This window comes from Crassostrea angulata, chromosome 8 (assembly GCF_025612915.1).
Source record: "Crassostrea angulata isolate pt1a10 chromosome 8, ASM2561291v2, whole genome shotgun sequence".
Taxonomy (NCBI): Eukaryota; Metazoa; Mollusca; class Bivalvia; order Ostreida; family Ostreidae; genus Magallana; species Magallana angulata.
In genome coordinates, this window is record NC_069118.1 from 36,112,064 (window position 1) to 36,131,036 (window position 18,973).

At 33.1% G+C, this 18,973-nt stretch overlaps 1 long non-coding RNA gene across 1 annotated transcript; it reads left to right on the forward strand.

Annotated features, from left to right (window-relative positions):
* Nucleotides 1-650: 650 nt before the first annotated feature.
* LOC128157903 (uncharacterized) lies at nucleotides 651-12,306 on the forward strand. The gene is made up of 5 exons (XR_008239882.1): nucleotides 651-736; nucleotides 1,015-1,078; nucleotides 2,927-3,144; nucleotides 10,922-10,995; nucleotides 11,157-12,306. It is a non-coding gene; the product is annotated as an uncharacterized LOC128157903 (long non-coding RNA).
* Nucleotides 12,307-18,973: the final 6,667 nt, after the last annotated feature.

Genomic DNA, 18,973 nt, shown 5'->3' on the forward strand with positions numbered 1-18,973 from the left:
GACCTTTGGTCATTTTACTATGAGCATTACATTTTGTAAATTGTGGGTCGTAAACCAATTATCTCCAGTATCAGTCAACAGTTAAGAGAAATTCCATCTCTTGTCTCATTTATATCCCTGATAATGAGATCAATAAAACCATAAGAAAAATCTGAACACAGCGTGTTCTAATTGTACTGTACTATTTAATTTATACACAGCGTGTATATTATTCAACTTGCGGTGTAAAATCTTTTATATAATAGTCCAAGTTCTGAACACAACGTGTTTTATAAACTTACTATCAACCAATACACAACGTGTACTGTAAAACTTGCGGTAAAATATATTCACGACAAAATTCTGAACACAACGTGTTCTAATCGTGCATTCAACAAATACACGGATTATCAATCCTTTCAAACCAAGACTTCGTCATTGGTAGATTTAATTCGTTTTCAAAGGCTTTACAAACCTTGCAACTAAGACCACGTCTTAGAAAATTTATTAACACCGCAATAACCATATAACCGACAAGGGCTCATGTCCCGATGTCGCCAGAAAAAATATGAGTGTTTATCACAATGGAAGCACTATTTATACGGTATGTGACGTCACTTCCAGGTAGCTTTTTTTGAAGGGCGATCCCGAGCATAATAGCCAGGAAATAATGCTACTTGATACTCCGATATGCCGAAGGCTGGATGAAAAGAATGCATTAGTGGGCTATACCCAATATATATTGAGCTCCATGCTGGTAAGGCATATTTCTTGTTTATTTGCAATTATTAAAATAAACGTGTATTTTTCTTTTGTACATCTTCTCATTTCTGTATATTTCCCCCTCTCTCTAATTCTCTCTGTGTCTCTGTCTGTCTGTCTGTCTGTCTGTGTCTGTCTGTCTGTCTCTGTCTGTCTCTGTCTCTCTCTCTCTCTCTCTCTCTCTCTCAACATATGGCTGCTTTGACATGGAATTGCAAATGTTGGGGATAGTGTTTGATAATGTAGAATTTAATTCAAAACATTTCATTTTAGATAACATGTAAATTGAAATGGAATTTCTTCAAAGAATAAAACACAACAATGAGCCACACTTGATGTAAGTAAAATTTATTTTTGTTACTACACTCGTCCAAGTTTAAAAGAAGGAACTTGTAAAAACTATTTACACTGGCCAGTATTATAGTTTAGAATATTAGATAATGGGAAACTTTACATTGATTATACATATTTCACAGACTTAGTGGGTATTTCTTGTTCTTCTGGATTTTGAACTTTAGTTAAATGTAGACTCTCTTCCACAGGATATGTCTTTTGATAATTTTTGTTGTCCCCCACCGCAACGCGGAGCGGGGACATAGAAACGCCGGGCGTCCGTCCGTGGGTCCGTGCGTCCGTCCGTCACACTTTTTTGTAAGCACTCTCATGCCTACAAATTTTGACGGATTTTCATTAAATTTATACCAAATGTTTATACCACTAATACCTTGGTTAAGTTCGAACATCAGCATTGGTCGATACTTTTTGTTGGAGTTATGGGACTTTGACCACAATAATGACTCCGTTTTATCAAAAAATTGACCTTGTAAGTGCTCTCATGCCTACAAATTTTGACGGATTTTCATTAAATTTACACCAAATGTTTATATCACTAATACTTTGGTTAAGTTCGAAAATCAGCATTGGTCGATACTTTTTGTTGGAGTTATGGGACTTTGACCACAATAATGACTCCGTTTAATCCAAAAATTGACCTTGTAAGCGCTCTCATGCCTACAAATTTTGACGGATTTTCATTAAATTTACACCAAATGTTTATACCACTAATACCTTGGTCAAGTTCCTAAATCAGCCTTGGTCGATAGACTCGATACTAGTATACTGCTTGACCGGCGGGGGACCCAGGAATTCTATTCTTGTCAAATTTGTTACCATGGTAACAATATACAAGAGTAAAAGTAAAAATCCTTATTAGCAAGTTTCTTTTCCCTATGACATATATTTATTGAGTTATTAAGTCATGGTGCATTTGTTCCGAAATTTGGCTTAAATAAAAGTTCAGCAAATATTACACTTATATGAGTAAAAACAACTCATCACTATGACGTCATTATCACGTCAAAGGTGAGGTAATCTCAAGCTAGCATCAAAATGGAGCAAAAACTGAATTGAGGGCCTCACATTATAGAGTCATATAACTCTATTATTTATAAACCAATACCTACATGTAATATCTTGATGGATAGGGAAATTCCTATACTTTTCTATTTTACCTTTTGTGGGTGTTTGAAAACAATTCTTTTTTGTAACTAAAGAAAAAACTCATGATTTTTACGGCAATTTTTTTTTATAAAATCAGACATAATTGAGCTTTTTCATAAGAATATGAACAAAATAAATTTGGTAAAATATTGAATGTTTATGTTTTACATGTATTTTAATCCTTAAAATTAAAGTTTCCTCAATTTATGCAATTTGAAGAGCATTGAGTGCCAATGAGCTATATGTTGTTTAGGTAAATTATGACTGGACTGTTTCTTCAAATTTCATGCATGTGTATCAATGCTGCAAAATCCATAATTATGTATTGAATTTTTCCAAATTTGGAATCATGGTTCTGTATAGTGTCTAGAGTGAATATATAAGCTAAGAGTTGTAAATAACCACAGTGACTGTTTTATATTGGGTATATCCCTCTAAATATTTTTAGAATCGGTAAGACAACAAAGCAGTGCCTTTAAGCAAAATAGTCCCTGTACTTGCAGAGTGTATATACATTTATTAGGACATTTTAAATCAGAATGCTTGACACATGTCAGAGAAGAGGATTTGCAATTTTAAAAACAAGTGTCAAAATTGAATTATCATTTGAAGAAAAGAAATGAGATTGTTTGATGTACACCCTTTCCAAAACTGAGAAATTCCCTACTTTTACTTTCATTTTCAGAGTTCTTCAATACAGACGCATTTTGCCGGAAAACGAATCTGACTTCAAACCACGAAATTTTAACAGGAAAGAGACAATTTGATGAGCTTTCATTCAAGAGGTCCCTGGTTGCTGAACGAAAATTAGGGCTGGAGCTATGAACCATAACGTTAACATTACCGCCTATGGAAAATGCATTAGTGGACTATACCCATCTATCTCTAAATTTGGTTCTTTAGGTCAATTTTCAATATAATTTCTATTTCTGTTGCAAATAAGAATTTCAGATAAATGAAAATCAATCTGGAGTGGGGGGAGGGGACATCCCAATTAAACTTTCCCGTTTTATGCATACATCATTTATCCATACAGTATAGCAATCGCAACTACCCGAAAAGTTGCGATTGACAGTACTTGCATATAGACGTAGAATACAATTATCGGTTCATTAATGTTTAATAATACCATCTGTCGTGGTATGAAAATGTATGAAAATGAAACACGCTAGGTCATGCATTATTATCCACATGCATGCATATTCTAATCCAAAGTTGTCAGATTTAAAGTAGCTGGTCAAAACTGATGGCTAACTCGCCCTACACTTTCCGCCATGATGTCATTTCCGCCATGATGTCAATTAGTCAACCCGTTTCTAGGCACCCCTTTCTGGAAATTTTTATGTAGGTATATATAGAAAAATATTTTTAAATACTTTACTAAAAAAAAAATTGTATAAAAAAGCTGTAACTTTAGTGAAAGCAATTAACTTCAGATAGTGCAGATTCAAATTTGTTCAAACCACAATCTTTAGAAGTAGTGTGGGGCCACATTAGGGATTCAGTTGTACAAAGGAAAATATTTTAATTATTCACAAAAACTGAAATGTTATTATATATGCATATAAGTATATGCAAGCATTTTTATATATATATTTTTTTTTTTTTTTTTTTTTTTATTTGAAGTTGAACAATCAAATGCATTTGTATACAATAAAGTGATAACAGCTTTGAGAAAATATCACTTCAAAACAAAAAATTTTCTTGAGAGAGAGAGAGAGAGAAAGAGAGAGAGAGAGAGAGAGAGAGAGAATTGGTTGTTGAACATGAGTAAGTAATTGATTTATAGTTTTATATCATCTCTATATAGTCAGAGTCTGCTATAATTGTTTAGTGAAGTCTATTAAGAAGAAAAAGCCAAGTTTCCCATCTCTTATAAAAATCATCTAATCTGCAATTTCGGATAGCTATATATCTTAGAGTTGATATATGTGTTTTAATATATATAAGTAATTCATGAATTGTTAGTGCTTCATTAAGACATCTTTTCCTATAGATATAGGATTTCATAACCAAGAAGATAGAATAAATGTCTGTAGAAATAGGGTCAGAGTGTAGCCCGAATATAAAAATTAAAGGATCTCTTTGGATTGTAATTCTCTTTGATTGACAGAATTCAAAAAATTGCTGAAAGAGTTCTTGAACATTAGGACACTCCCATAGTACATGAAAAATTGTCTCATCATGTTGTTTACAAAAGTTACACAACTTACTACATTCCTTTCCTATTTTAAATAGATATTTATTAGTTGTTAGAATGTGGTGATTAATTCTAAATTGCAGCCATTGTAATTTGGTACTTTTAATGTTGACAAAAGGTAACTGGTATATGGTTTTCCACTGTAAGTCTGACAACATAAAAAATAATCCCCATTTTGATTTATTGAAAGATGTGACATTTTCCATGTTTAGAATATTATACATAATCTTAGATCCTTTTCGAGGTGAGCAAAATAATTTAATGTGGAAAGGTATAAAAGGCCTTGGTTATCATCTTCTTTTGAGATTCCATGATAATGTAAACTAGTTAAAATAGATTTTTGTAAACCAAGATAAGTAAGGAAGTTTGACTTGACATCAAACTTACTTTGAAGGTCTTGTAAACTTAAAAAGGACCCATTTTCATCCAGCAAATCATTGATATAAACAATATTCTTATTGAACCAATCAATAAAGAAAATTGATTTCCCCCCCATTGTAATATTCTTATTGTACCATATGGGTTGTGTAATAAATTCATGCCATGTAAGTAATTTCATTCTATCTTGTATATTTTTGAAAGCAATAAATGTATCCTTCCAAAAGGAGTTTCTAACTAAATTAGTTAATATACAGGCTATGAAGTCTGGCCCAGTCTTCAGCACTATGTCCGTATTAATTGATTTATTTAATAATATATTCCATTTTGAATTTGGGCTATTTATCAATCTTCTGATCCAGGATGACTTTAGACTTTGGATGTAATTATTTATTTCAATCATTTTGAGACCACCATCTGAGTATTCTTGTGTAATTTGTTTTCTTTTTATTTTGTCCACCTTAGATTTCCAAAGAAAATTAAACAATATTTCATTTAAGTCTTTAATAAATTTACTTGATGGTGTTGGAAGTGAAATAAACAAATGATTCATTTGTGATATAATAAGAGATTTGATCAAAGTAATCCTACCAATAGGAGTTGTATGTCTTTTGTTCCACTGATTGATGATTTCTTTAATTTTAACTAACTTTTTATCATAATTGAGTTTTGGAATATTTGCTAGATCTACGTCAAATTGGATGCCTAGTAATTTAAATTGTGTTGTCCAATGAAAATTCATTTCATGACATAATTTTTCAGTAGAATATTTTTTGCTGCCTATCCAGACTAATTGTGTTTTCGATAAATTAATCTTGAGTCCAGAGATTGTATTAAAATTATTCAATTCATCAATAGTTGTTTTGAGGGATTTTTCTGAGCCATTTAAAATTAGTACAGTGTCGTCAGCATATTGAGATATAAGATATTCAGTATCATCTATTACTATTCCTTGTATATTCTTATTACTTTTTATCTTATAGGCCAAAATTTCTGCACACAGTAGGAATAAATAAGGAGAGATCGGGTCGCCTTGGCGACATCCTCTACTAGGTTTGAAAAATTTTGAAAGATATCCAGCTTGTGTGACCGATGATTCTATATTACATTGAAAAGTAGATATCCAAGATTGAATGGATACTCCAAAGTTTAAAAAATCTAAACATTTGTGAATAAATTTCCAGGAAACAGTATCAAAGGCTTTTTCAAAATCAATCATTAACAATACACCAGGGATGTCATTTTCCTCTGTATATTGCATAAGATCATATATCAGTCTAGTATTTTCACCCTATATATCTCCCTGGTATGAAACCTGTTTGATCGGGACTAATAATAGTATCAAGCATATTTTTAATTCTCTGAGCAATACATCCAGAACCTATTTTATAAGCAACGTTTAATAGTGTTATTGGTCTCCAATTTTAAAAAAAAAAATTTACTTTTACCATCTTTTGGGATACAGGTAATAATTCCTTGTTTCTGTGTGACTGAGAGTTCCCGAACTTTGTACCCATAATTTAGAGATCGAACCACGAAATGTCCTATCTTGTTCCAAAAAACTTTATAGCGAGCGCAGCTCGCCGGCGCGCAGCGCCGGCGCGAAGCGAGCTCTACCGGCAAGGCGTGTGTGAATAGAAAATTCGGACTAGTTGCACATTCATTCAACGGATTTTTTTGGCGTCAGTAAATCGGACCAGTAATGCATCGTTTTAATCGTCCCAGTAGTTCCCTGTAATCATGGTAATTTTTATCACTTCACACTCTCACGAGAATCAGCAAGACAAATTTAGACAGTAAAAACAATAACGATGTAAGCGACATACAGTCAATGTTACCTCTAAAGTTCACCTCAGTACACTTTCAATCAAAAATAATCGTGTGACGTCACAAACGTTTACACATTGATCCGATATATTTTTTCGGAGTCAGTAAATTTTGACCCACAATTCATAGTACCAATGGTTTCCAACCTCACGTTCCAACATCACGTTCTCCCGAGAATCAAAGTTAAACCTTTGGAAAGCTTATAAGATGTGTAATTTTAAGAACATCATGCTTTTTAAGTAAATAAAACAGTATACTTCGCATACTTTTATTTCTCAGGGGAGTTTTAAAGAGTAAGGCGACACTTAACCAACGTCAGCTTTGACGTCACAATAAGCACTGATAAGGGGAAATTACTCTAATTGAAGTTATTATAAATCTGTTGAAATGACCAAAATCCTCTTAAAATCTTGCAAAGGCTAAGATAAAGAACAGCTGACGAATAAGGACATTTCTTCAGATACAGGAAACAGTTGTAAATTGCACTAATTTGGATGAATGCTCAAAAAAATATTTTATTCACTATATTTACGGTAATTTCCTGAAACGTAACGTTATACGTAGCAGCGCCTTTTTTTAAAGGGGGTGGGTGGGTGGATGGCAGCCTCATCCAAAATATCTTTGCAAGCAAAAAGAAAAATAAATCATGAAAATTCTAATCCTTCAGCTCTTTAGCAGTTCAATTGTTTCTTTATTTTCACTTCCATTTATTACATGCGGGGGGGGGGGGGGGGGGGGGGGGACAACACCATGTTCTTTTAACATGATAAGCAAATATTTTTAAGCGTAAATTAAAAATAAAATTAAACAGTAATTATTTTTTTTTTAAGTGGAGGGGCAAATCCATGGTAAGTCGATTTTCTATGTATAAATTGACAAAAATGAAAAAAATTTTAGCATGGGGGGAGCTCTATGATGAGTCAAGTTTTATATGTAAGTTTAAGAAAAAATGTCTACTGCAAAAAAAAAGGGGGAAATCAATCAATCAATCATAATCACAATCACTTTAAAAGAGGAGATGCAGTGCAATGAATATTTATATATTAAAATCTTTATTATTTACAACATTGTATCTGAGATTAAACTATTGTTCTACATATAAATAAATAAATTATAACAAATCTCATAAACTATGAATAGGCCCTAATGAAAATTTACTGAAAAATAGGTATGTTTTATTTTTTGGCATTCAAATTTCACGTTGTTAATTTTATTTTATTAATTTATTATAATTCATTGTTTGATCACATGCTCTGCTCGCCCCAACGGTCACACCGTAAAACATATTAGAATTCTGTTGTAAATCCATCACTACCTGGACTCTTATTATTTGCCATATTTTTCACAACTGTTGTAGCTTCTTTAAGGACGTTGTTTACTCAGGGTTTGAGTTCTAAAATTCGGATTGTTATAAAGTTCAATGTCATGAGTAAAATTTGTTCTAAACACTAAAAGTTTTCATGAAATGAAATATTATTGACAAACCATTTAGTATTTTTACTATATTATGCAATTAGGCTCAAACCAAGTTTTACTTTTAGCAAAACAGAGGAAATTCGGAGTAAAATTTTCAGATTTTATTTTTCACTGAAATATTTTTGGTAGTACTGTCATATTCAAAGTGAAGATTTTATCTTTTAGTCAACATAATTTTGCACATTTTCTGCTGGTTTTATCTCACTATTTTGTTTAGATATTCGAATGGCACACACTACAAAAATATTGAAAACTGCTTAAAAACGATAAAATACACCATATCTCAAAATTTTGATCATTGACCTCATATAACTTTTATGCATGCAGAGTAGGGTCAATATACCTAGTTTAATGCTATTAATGTTTTAGTATTATCATCATTCAGTTTTTTGTAAAATTGAATCAAAAAAGGTAAGGAATTTGAATACTGATAGAGGAAATTCGGACTGGAATATTCATAAAAAATTGTGAATGAAAACTTAATGCTTTGTGTCTGTTTAGTGTCACTGATATTCATAAACTGTATTTAATTTTTAAAAGAGTTTAGCAATTTGTATTATTTTCACAATTAAGAAAAATTCAATGATACTCAAAAAGTTTTAGGGACTTTTCTTAGAATTTAAAGAAATAGTCAATGGCCATTATCTCAAAAAGTAGGTCATTGACCTACTTTTTTGAAAGTGAAAAATAGCACTACCATGATAGGTCTTTAACACACAATAGATGGTTTTTCATTATCATCAGTGGAATTTTTTTTCATTCTGAGTAAACGTATACCTTAAAGGAAATTTCACCTTCTAAGGAGTCTCTTTGTTTATTATTAAGTGTTTTTATTTCAATGTTTGTTAAAATTTCATTTAGATTATAGTCAAAGTTTTCATCATTTTTATTATATAAATTCTTATAAAAACTTTCAATTTCATTCAAAATTTCCCTTTGGTTTGTTATTTCTTTCAAATTCTCTTCCTCTATTATTAGTTTTGGTATTATTTTATTTGTATAATGTCGATTTTCTAAATTCAGAAAATAATTTGTAGGTTTTTCTCCTTCATCTGCCCATTTAGCTCTAGATCTCACCATACTGCCTATAAGCCTATGATTTCTTAAATTTTCCAATTCCTTTTTTTTTTTTCATTAATCAGACCTATATTTTGTTCATAGTTTTCTTCTAATCTATTCATTTCTGTTACTATTTTTTTTTCTTTTTCATTATTTCTTTTTTTTATAAAGCTTGAATAAGATATGGTTTTGCCCCTAATTTCCATTAAAAGAGTTTCAAGGAAAAGCTGATCATTAATTGTAAATTGTATTTCAGAGTCAGATATAGTGGAAATGCCATTTCTACTATATACGGGCAATGCATAATTTTCTTTGATTTGCATGATTATGGTATTAATGGTTTTAATGTAATCTGAATCATGCAACAAGGAATTATTAAATTTCCATAGACCTTTTCCATGAGTAAAGTTTCCAATTTTGAGAGTTAATAAAACTGGAGAATGGTCAGACTTGTAACTTGATAAAATATCACTTTCTTGTACCATAGCAGAGAATTTGAAACCAAAAAAAATCTAAACGTGCCTGTTTGAATGGGCGAGGTTTGCGCCATGTATATCTTAGTTTTTCAGGGTGAAGTTCTCTGAATATATCTGATAGGTTGTGGTGAGAGTTTATTTCCAACAGTTTGTCCCTAGCTTTGGCATTATTGATATGCTTATAGTTGTGATAGTCTTTGTCTGGGTTTAATACAAGATTAAAATCCCCAACTAAAATGATATTATCATTCTTAAAATTATTTATAGCTTCTGATACCATGTTATAAAAACCAGGATTATCTTCATTAGGGCCATATATAACCGCTAAACTTACACGTATATTACTCAATTCAATATCAAGGGCAAGGAAATTACCAGAATTGTCATTTACTGTATTATGGACTTTGTGCTCAAAATTATTATTTATAAATATTGCTATACCTCTAGACTGAGAGGTAAATGAATCAAAATAAACATCGTATCCCCATTCATTACGTATGTCTGTTTCCATATCAATAGTAAAGTGAGTATCTTGTAAGCATAAAATATTACATTCTAATTGTTTATAGTATTGTAAAACATCTTTCCTTTTCTTAAAATTATGCAGACCCTGACAATTTGCTGATATTATTTTAAGCTCAGACATTTAGGGTGGAATATAACGATGAGAATATTTTACCTTAGCTGTATGTCTTGTTGAGTCGTCCTCATGTTCACAACTAGAAAGTGAGAATAGATTGATAGGGAGAGTAGATAGAGAGTGCATACTGATTAGATATAGAGATCTGTGCATCGTTAAGAGAGAGTACTTATAGTACTTATAGCATTTTTATATTTTGCTGATTCTTTAAAATTGTTGAATCTTTGGCCCCTGGGCGGTTATTGTGCCTCACAAGGGGTTCTTAGTTTGATGTAGGTTTATATCCTGTATATAAACAATTGTTAAGGGTCTTTTTGAGAACTGCAATGCTGAATGTGATATGACTATAAATCACACTGTTAGAAAAGGGACATGATTATAAGTGCAATGTATAAGAATATATAGGAGGAAACAGATTTTTTTGTATAGGATCAGCTACATGTATTATTATATAAATAGTGCCTGTTTGGGAGTGTAACAGTTGAAATTGACACCCCTCGAAAACCATTGTCAACCGACGCGAAGCGGAGGTTGACAATGGTTTTCGAGGGGTGTCAATTTCAACTGTTATCCTCCCAAACAGGCACTATTTATTTTGTTATACAGTATGTCTTAATTTTAAAGAAAACATCACTGCTTTGAGATATAGGAATAACGTGAATTCTAAGGCGAACTGTACGCGCATGATTTTCGTGCATGTAAGTACCAATTTGTAATGCGTTGCTAAGTGACATGACAGTACAAAATGTGTTTGTTATACATAGAATATCTAATCATGTCAATTATATTTTCCAATGATATAAATAAAGTGATGTAATTTTGTGATGCACCATTATTAATTAATAATCCCTTTTTTCAGGTTGGCACAACCGACTGAACACATTGGCCAGGCACAGGGGTGTACGTCTCTTTCTACAAGTTGGTGCTCAGTTGCGACAGGAAGCAGAGGTGGTTGTTGTTGCTGTGCGATCTGCGGACTTGGAGAGGGAGACTAACCGGATATACACTGCCCTAGAGAAAAGTATCCAGAAAACCTGGGATGAGTACATGGAAGAAGCTTAGACCACCAGTCACTTTCTGCCAGCGATATCGTCCTGTTGCAGCCCGTCCGTCAACACCGAGTGATCGAACTGTTTTAATATATAATGCGATGTGATGACTGACTTTTGAAATGTGTTGATCAGTGTGTTGAACAGTGATTATTTTAGTTATATGTGTATTCTATAGTGCTTGCTGTATTTATTTATATTTACATCTATACACTGTCCGGAGTTTTTGCTTCCACCACTTCTTGCTTGATATTTCAATAATAGTAAATACGTTCATCCACTAATATGAAAAATGTCCAGATTATCTGTTTTGAAACGCCCCCTCTACCGCTTCAGGTTTCAATACACATCCAAAAATTGAAAGTCTACCGGAGATTTTGCATTGCATCAGCCATTAATAAGCCCGGATAATAATGTTAAAAAATTGCGCGATGTATTCCGAGTGTATTCCGAATGGAGAAAAGATGTAAACATTTCCCATTACAAATCTCCGTAAGAAAATTGTTTTGAAAATTTGATGAGTTTAAAGGGATATAATTGTTTAATGAAGATGTCTTGGATATATTCCCTTTCAGAGATTTCAATTGTATTTCTTTCACAGGTAGTGTATTTTTATTAGAAATCATCGCCCTGTTTATCGATTGGTCAAAACCTACAGTGACCTAAGAAATATCACGGACTGCACAAAATAATCATGATGATGTCAGACTCAAAGTCTCACAGGAGACGATTTGGCTGTTTCTTCTAGCTAACGTGCTTATGTACATAAATAATAATTTAGTAAATTTTACTTGCTTTCGTAATCAATTTATTAAAGTTAAAAGAAAGATGTTAATATAAATAATAAAATGCTTTTTTTGGTGATTCATGCAAGTTATGAAGGTAGCGATAATTGCAGAAAAATGTTTGTAGTGTATGTTTGATGTTCATTCATGATTATAAAGCCAACTATTGAATAAATTATAAATCCATATGCATTTTGTTTATATCTATTCTATAAGGGGAAATAATACTTATATAGTGGATTTAAATTATCAATGACAATGAACTTCATCTCATTACTAATAAAATACAGTCATGAGAAAATACTTATGTACAGTATGTACAAACTACAGCATTATAGATGAAAATCATTGTGAAGGCTTGATGAAGGGATAACAGATAAGTTATTTAGGTTGAAAATAATGTGCAATTTATTCCCAACTTTATTACAAGCACATTATTTACAAATTATAGTTATATTTATATAATTACTAATTTAATGATATTTAATTATCATATACCAGTAATTAATATTTAAGATCACAAGATCTCCTTTAGTCACTACAAATTTCATAATTTGATATGGTTATATTATAAGGTAAAATTTAAAATAATTACAAAATAAAAACAGAAGAAACTAAAATGTAGTAACATTAATAAAAAATAAATAAATCGATTCACAAGTTTTCGAATCGACATAATGTAACGGTGATTATTATGTGAAAATGGCCGTATTGTTTTCATTTATTATAAAATTTATATCTTTATCAGTGGCGGATCCAGGAATTTGAAAACGGGGGGGGGGGGGGCGCAGTTAAAGGCCGGCGGTCTGGGGCCGCCTTGAGGCCCCCCGTGGGTCCAGGGCGAAGCCCTGGTGGGGGTCCAGGGGGCGAAGCCCCCGGAAGCTCCTGAAATCTAGATATTTTGAAAGGCAAAATCATGTTGTCTGGAGGGCCAATTTTTACTTATTTTTCCGTCATTTTAGTCACTAGAAATGTTACCAAAATGTTATGAGGCATTTAATTTTGAAGTAACAAAAGCTGCAGAAAGTTTCAATTGAGCTCTTACAAATAAGAAGTATTTATTTCATTGTATCTGGGATAAGACTTTTAACTAAATTTTGTTCATTTTGTAGGCTTTTGCAATTTTACTCAATAATATTGTTATTTGTCATAATTGTCCAGGAGAAAATTTGCACCAATGAGTTTGTCGGTCGTAAATAATTAAAATAAATAAAAACAAGAAATACTTCAAAATATCGTACACAATTATAGCTGTTTTATTTAAATGGATTGTTAGACACCATTCTTCTTGAGTTTTTGTTAATGAAGATGTCGACAATTTTCTTGTAGTCTAGGGGAATATCTCTGTGAATTTGGAGAAGAGTAAGGGCGTTTAACCGGTCCTGTCCCATAGTACTTCTCTGGGACGATTTAATACGTTTTATTGCTGAGTTTCCTCGTTCAGCAGTAGCACTCGACACAGGAATAAGTAATAGAAGAGTAATTATTCTGTGAATATTATGTACTACATAAACCGAGTCTTACACAAGAAGTCCACTCGTACACAAGTTGAGCCGTTCCTATTTTTTTTTTTATTACTAAACTATATCGAATGAAATAACACTTCTACATGAATATGCCTACAAATTATAAATCTTTGTATTTTTCATTTTACAAATTGAATTTAATATTAAAGTAAAGCATGACTTTATATGATCAGAAAAAAATCATCCACAAAAAAAAAAAAAAAAAATCAAACGGGGGGGGGGGGGGGGGGGGGGCGCGCCCGGCGCTGGATCCGCCACTGTTTATAATGTTTAAATTGATCAGAGTACACAAAAAATACATGTATATAAATAAATTAACCCCATATAAAAAAGGCGAATGGATCCAGTGCGAACGGCGTCAATGGCGAGCGAACGGACCTAGCTCGAACGGAAACTAGAGCGAACGCGCTTTAGGGCGAACAGATTGGGAAAATCTATAAGCCCGTGATCTGAAACAACCGGAAGCCCGTGAAGTCAAGTACACACAAATCGCATACGTCATTCAATGTACTTTCTCTTTTAAATAGCAGCCGCGTTCTCGATATAAACATTGTATCTGTAAAGCTTATGCGAGACGTTATTGCGATGACATAACTTATTGACAGATACAGTTGCAGTTTTTGTATAGTAAGAGAAGACGAAAAGTTCATTCGAGGTTGGGTTTCGTCAGAAGAAATTCTTCAGCAAGTCATCGAAGCGCATTCAATACGTAAACACAGGATGACAACGTGTTTCAGGGTATGTATTAGGCCTAATTAAGACTTTCAAAATCCGAGATGCTGACAATAATAATTATATTTGCTTAATTCTATTGTGTATTTTTTATCACTACTTCAAAAAACTTCAACAAACTACGGTAACCAAATTACATGACCAGATGACGGCCGGTGTACTTACAGTAGCTTATATACATTATTTAAAATGTGTTGCTTTCTAAACCAGCCAGTTAACTTATTTCTTACGTTAATGTTATTATTCGAATGAACAAATCATTACATAATATTTTAAGTGGTTGCATGGAGAAAAAAACTTCATATGTAGTGTACCGTAGAATTTATAAAAAAAAAAAATGAATGAAATGTTATATTTTGCAGATGTAATATGAGTACACATACACATACACAAACACACGTATATATTCGACTTCATCGACACTCTAAACTAGATTTAAGGCCCATGACTTCATCGACACTCTGAACAGTACTTAAAATATGAGGCCCGTGAGCTCATTGACACTCTATATAAAATAAGATATGAGGCCCGTGAACTCATCGACACTCTATATAATATAAGATATAAGGCCCGTGAACTCATCGACACTCTATATAATATACATGTAAGATATGAGGCCCGTGAACTCATCGACACTCTATATAATAAAAGATATGAGGCCCGTGAACTCATCGACACTCTATATAATATAAGATATGAGGCCCTTGAACTCATCGACACTCTATATAATATAAGATATGAGGCCCGTGAACTCATTGACACCCTATATGGTACAAGATATGAGGCCCGTGAACTCATCGACACTCTGTATAGTACAAGATATAAGGCCCGTGAACTCATCAACACCCTATATGGTACAAGATATGAGGCCCGTGAACTCATCAACACTCTATATGGTACAAGATACGAGGCCCGTGAACTCATCGACACTCTATATTATACAAGATATAAGGCCCATGCACTCATCGACACTCTATATAATATAAGGCCCGTGAACTCATCGACACCTATATATGGTACAAGATATGAGGCCCGTGAACTCATAGACACTCTGTATAGTACAAGATATGAGGCCCCTGAACTCTTCTACACCCTATATATTACAAGATATGAGGCCCTGAACTCTTCTACACCCTATATATTACAAGATATGAGGCCCATGAACTCATCAACACTCTATATAATATAAGATATAAGGCCCGTGAACTCATCGACACTCTATATAATATGCATGTAAGATATGAGGCCCGTGAACTCATCGACACTCTCTATAGTACAAGATATGAGGCCCGTGAACTCATCGACACTCTATATAGTACAAGATATGAGGCCCGTGAACTCATCGACACTCTGTATAGTACAAGATATGAGGCCCCTGAACTCATCGACACTCTGTTTATAGTACAAGATATGAGGCCCGTGAACTTATTGACACTCTGTGTAGAACAAGATATGAGGCCTGAGAACTCATCGACACCCTATATAGTACAAGATATGAGGCCCGTCAACTCATCAACATCCTATATAGTACAAGATATGAGGCTAGTGACTTCATTAATAATCTATATGGTATTAAGATATGAGGCCCGTTACTTTATCTACACTCTGAACAATTATTATACTGGATATGAGGCCTGTGGCTTCAGAAATATTCTACACAGTACTAGATATGAGGCCAGTGAACTCATTACCACTCTATTTACTGGTTGTTCCTGAGATATGAGGCCTGTGAACTCAGTAACACTCTACAATAAAGAACGGTTATAGCGAACACGCTTATAATGACTAATTAATGCTTAATTACAGCAAAGGGATTTTCATTCCTAATCATTTCTCTGTATATAGTTTCAGAATTCACCATCTTAATTATGACCAATTCATTTTAGAATTGGAGGCAATATTTTTTTTTTGTAGAATTATAAACTAATACTGGTTTTTTCTTTCTATTATTCCAGGTCAATATAGCTCTTAGTATAAATTCAAAGATCCGTAAAACAACATTCTGGAGAAGCTGTTCAATTGAAAGAGTATTCAATGTACCGTAAGTACATATGTATATGAGCTATGAAATATTAGCTATTGGTAAATTGCCTTAAATTACTTCTGCTTTTTATGCCATCAAATTTCAAGGGCTCATATTACCAGTATAATAAGTTGTTAGTCAGGCATGACATTTGAATTCTTTCTACAATTTATCTAAAAAATTACACCTTTTCTTTATAATCATTTGCTCAATTGTTTTATTAACTATGCACACTGTTTTAATTCATTATTAGGGCTCCTCTCTGCGGGCGCCCTATAGTGATCAGTCTGTTTGTCCATCCGTCTGTCCGTCTATCTGTCTGTCTGAGATCTCTTGTCGGGAGCATATCCTCTTTGCCCTTGGCGCAATCTGGCTTATACTTTATCCACAGAGTGCCTTCGGTCAAAGGGTGTGCAGTGACCTTGAATAAAGTTTGTAGGTCATGGGTCAAGGTCACATTGAACCAAGCAAAAATCTTTTTTCAGGACATATACTTTAAAAACAAAAAAAATATGGCACACTATAAATTTTTGCACCTTTATTGCAACTGCTTCTCAGCACTAAAATTTATCATGCCCCAATGGTTTTCCATATGTATTCATTTTTTAATGTCTCAAAACAATTACTTCAGTCAATTTTTTACTACTGAATATGTACCCTACCCTTCTGTAATTTTGGACGGTCGATTCTGTTTGTTTATACAATCGTTAATGTTAAGTGGTAATCAAATCAGTTCTGCAAATTAAATAATAATGGATGGACCAATTCAATTTTATTGCTTATTAGTACATGTACCTATCATTAGCTCCTTCCAAAATTGGCTTGAATTCTCCCTTTAATTGTCACTTTATTTTAGTGCTTCGAGGTGAAAATGTGATCAAGATAGGCGATCATCAACGCTGACAATACACAATTGATTGATATCTTGCTTTGATCGGCTGATATAAATAAAACTTTACCCCTGTGTGTTTTTCTAGAAAATCATAACGAAATCATGACCCCCTGAACAATTCTAGGGCCTCACAAAGGGTTTAAAGTTTTATGTAGGTTTATGTAGGTATATAGAGCAATGTTGCCCCTGACTTTTGAATTGGGACAAAAGCAATTTGTCTCTATCAACATTTTGTAGTATTACTTGTGGACGTGAGTTAGATATCAAAGGCAATGTGTTTACGTGCTTGAGCGAACACAAAATTAAATCCAGGCGTTGTTCAAACAAAACATTTTTTCTTTTGAAATAAGTTTGTGCGCTAAAATTTATTTGCGCCAATGTATAAGCACTTGTGTTTGCACTAAAGTACATATGTCCCAAATGTTCTTGTTTTACAATTACTGTATCTGCTCTCCATAAAGCCCACTTTGGTTCATACTTTAGATAAACAGAGCTTTTGAGTAAAGGTTGTGCTGTGACCTTGAACCAAATTTCAAGGTCAAGTGTGAAGGTCAAAACAGTATTAAATGAAAAATCCTTTTCCGGAGCATATCTTCTCTCACTTTGGTCCAATCTGGTCCATACCTCACCCACTGAGTGCCTTTGATTAAAGGGTATGCAAAAACCTTGAATGTTGTTTGTAAGTCAAATGTCAAGGTCATATTGGATCACACAAAATTCCTGTTTAAGAGCCTCTATACTCTCCACCTAGCCCCATTTTGCTAATAAGTTTGGTTTATACTTCACATAAACAAAGCTTTTTGGTTAATGGTTTGCATTGACTTTGAAGCAAGTCAACGTGAAGGTCATAGCAAAATTCTTTATAATCAGTTTTAGACCATAGGTTATTTCCTATTTGCTTGAACTTTCTCAGGTTAAACAAAAATGCCTGGTTGTAAGGGGTAATAAGATTGAATTAGAAGGTCTATGTCAGCTGGAAAATTTCTGAGTCATAGGTCAAGGTCATAGCAAAATTCTCTGAAATGCTTTTCATCCTTTAGTCCATTATTTAATAGGGCACTTTGAGATGGTTACCATTTCAATGTTGTCTAGTTCGTAGATTATTTCCAGAATTGGCATGCACTATTTGACCCATGTTTTAATGAAGGAGTTCATAGTTCTTTGTGTCTATCTCAAAACAGGACTGCCATTTGAAGAAACAGACAAACAGGAATATCTATGAAGAGGATAAAGAAGAATAAATAAATTTGATCTGTGTTCTGTGCATTTGATTCAAGATTGGCAGTCTGAATGGCCAAGTTTGAAAATAATTAGTGCAATATATCTAAAGAAATTATTTTGTGAAAAATGCTACCTAATATCTACATGTTAGCAGGGTAACACAGTAAAGTGAGTTGTATATAATGACAATTTAATAATTATTAATAATTGTTAATCTTCGATGTATATGTATTATATCATATAGGTCTCTGGAGCAATTTTTCTCTAACCTGAGCCAAAGTCTCAAGCTTTTCTAATCATGATTTGTCCGTTTTCTGTCATTGTTCATGTTGTTGTCATTAACTTTCCACATTTTCATCTTCTTACCCAGAACAACTGGGCAAGTCTAACCAAACTTGGCCCAAATCATCACTGGGTAAAGAGGACTAGATGTTTTTTTTCAAATGAA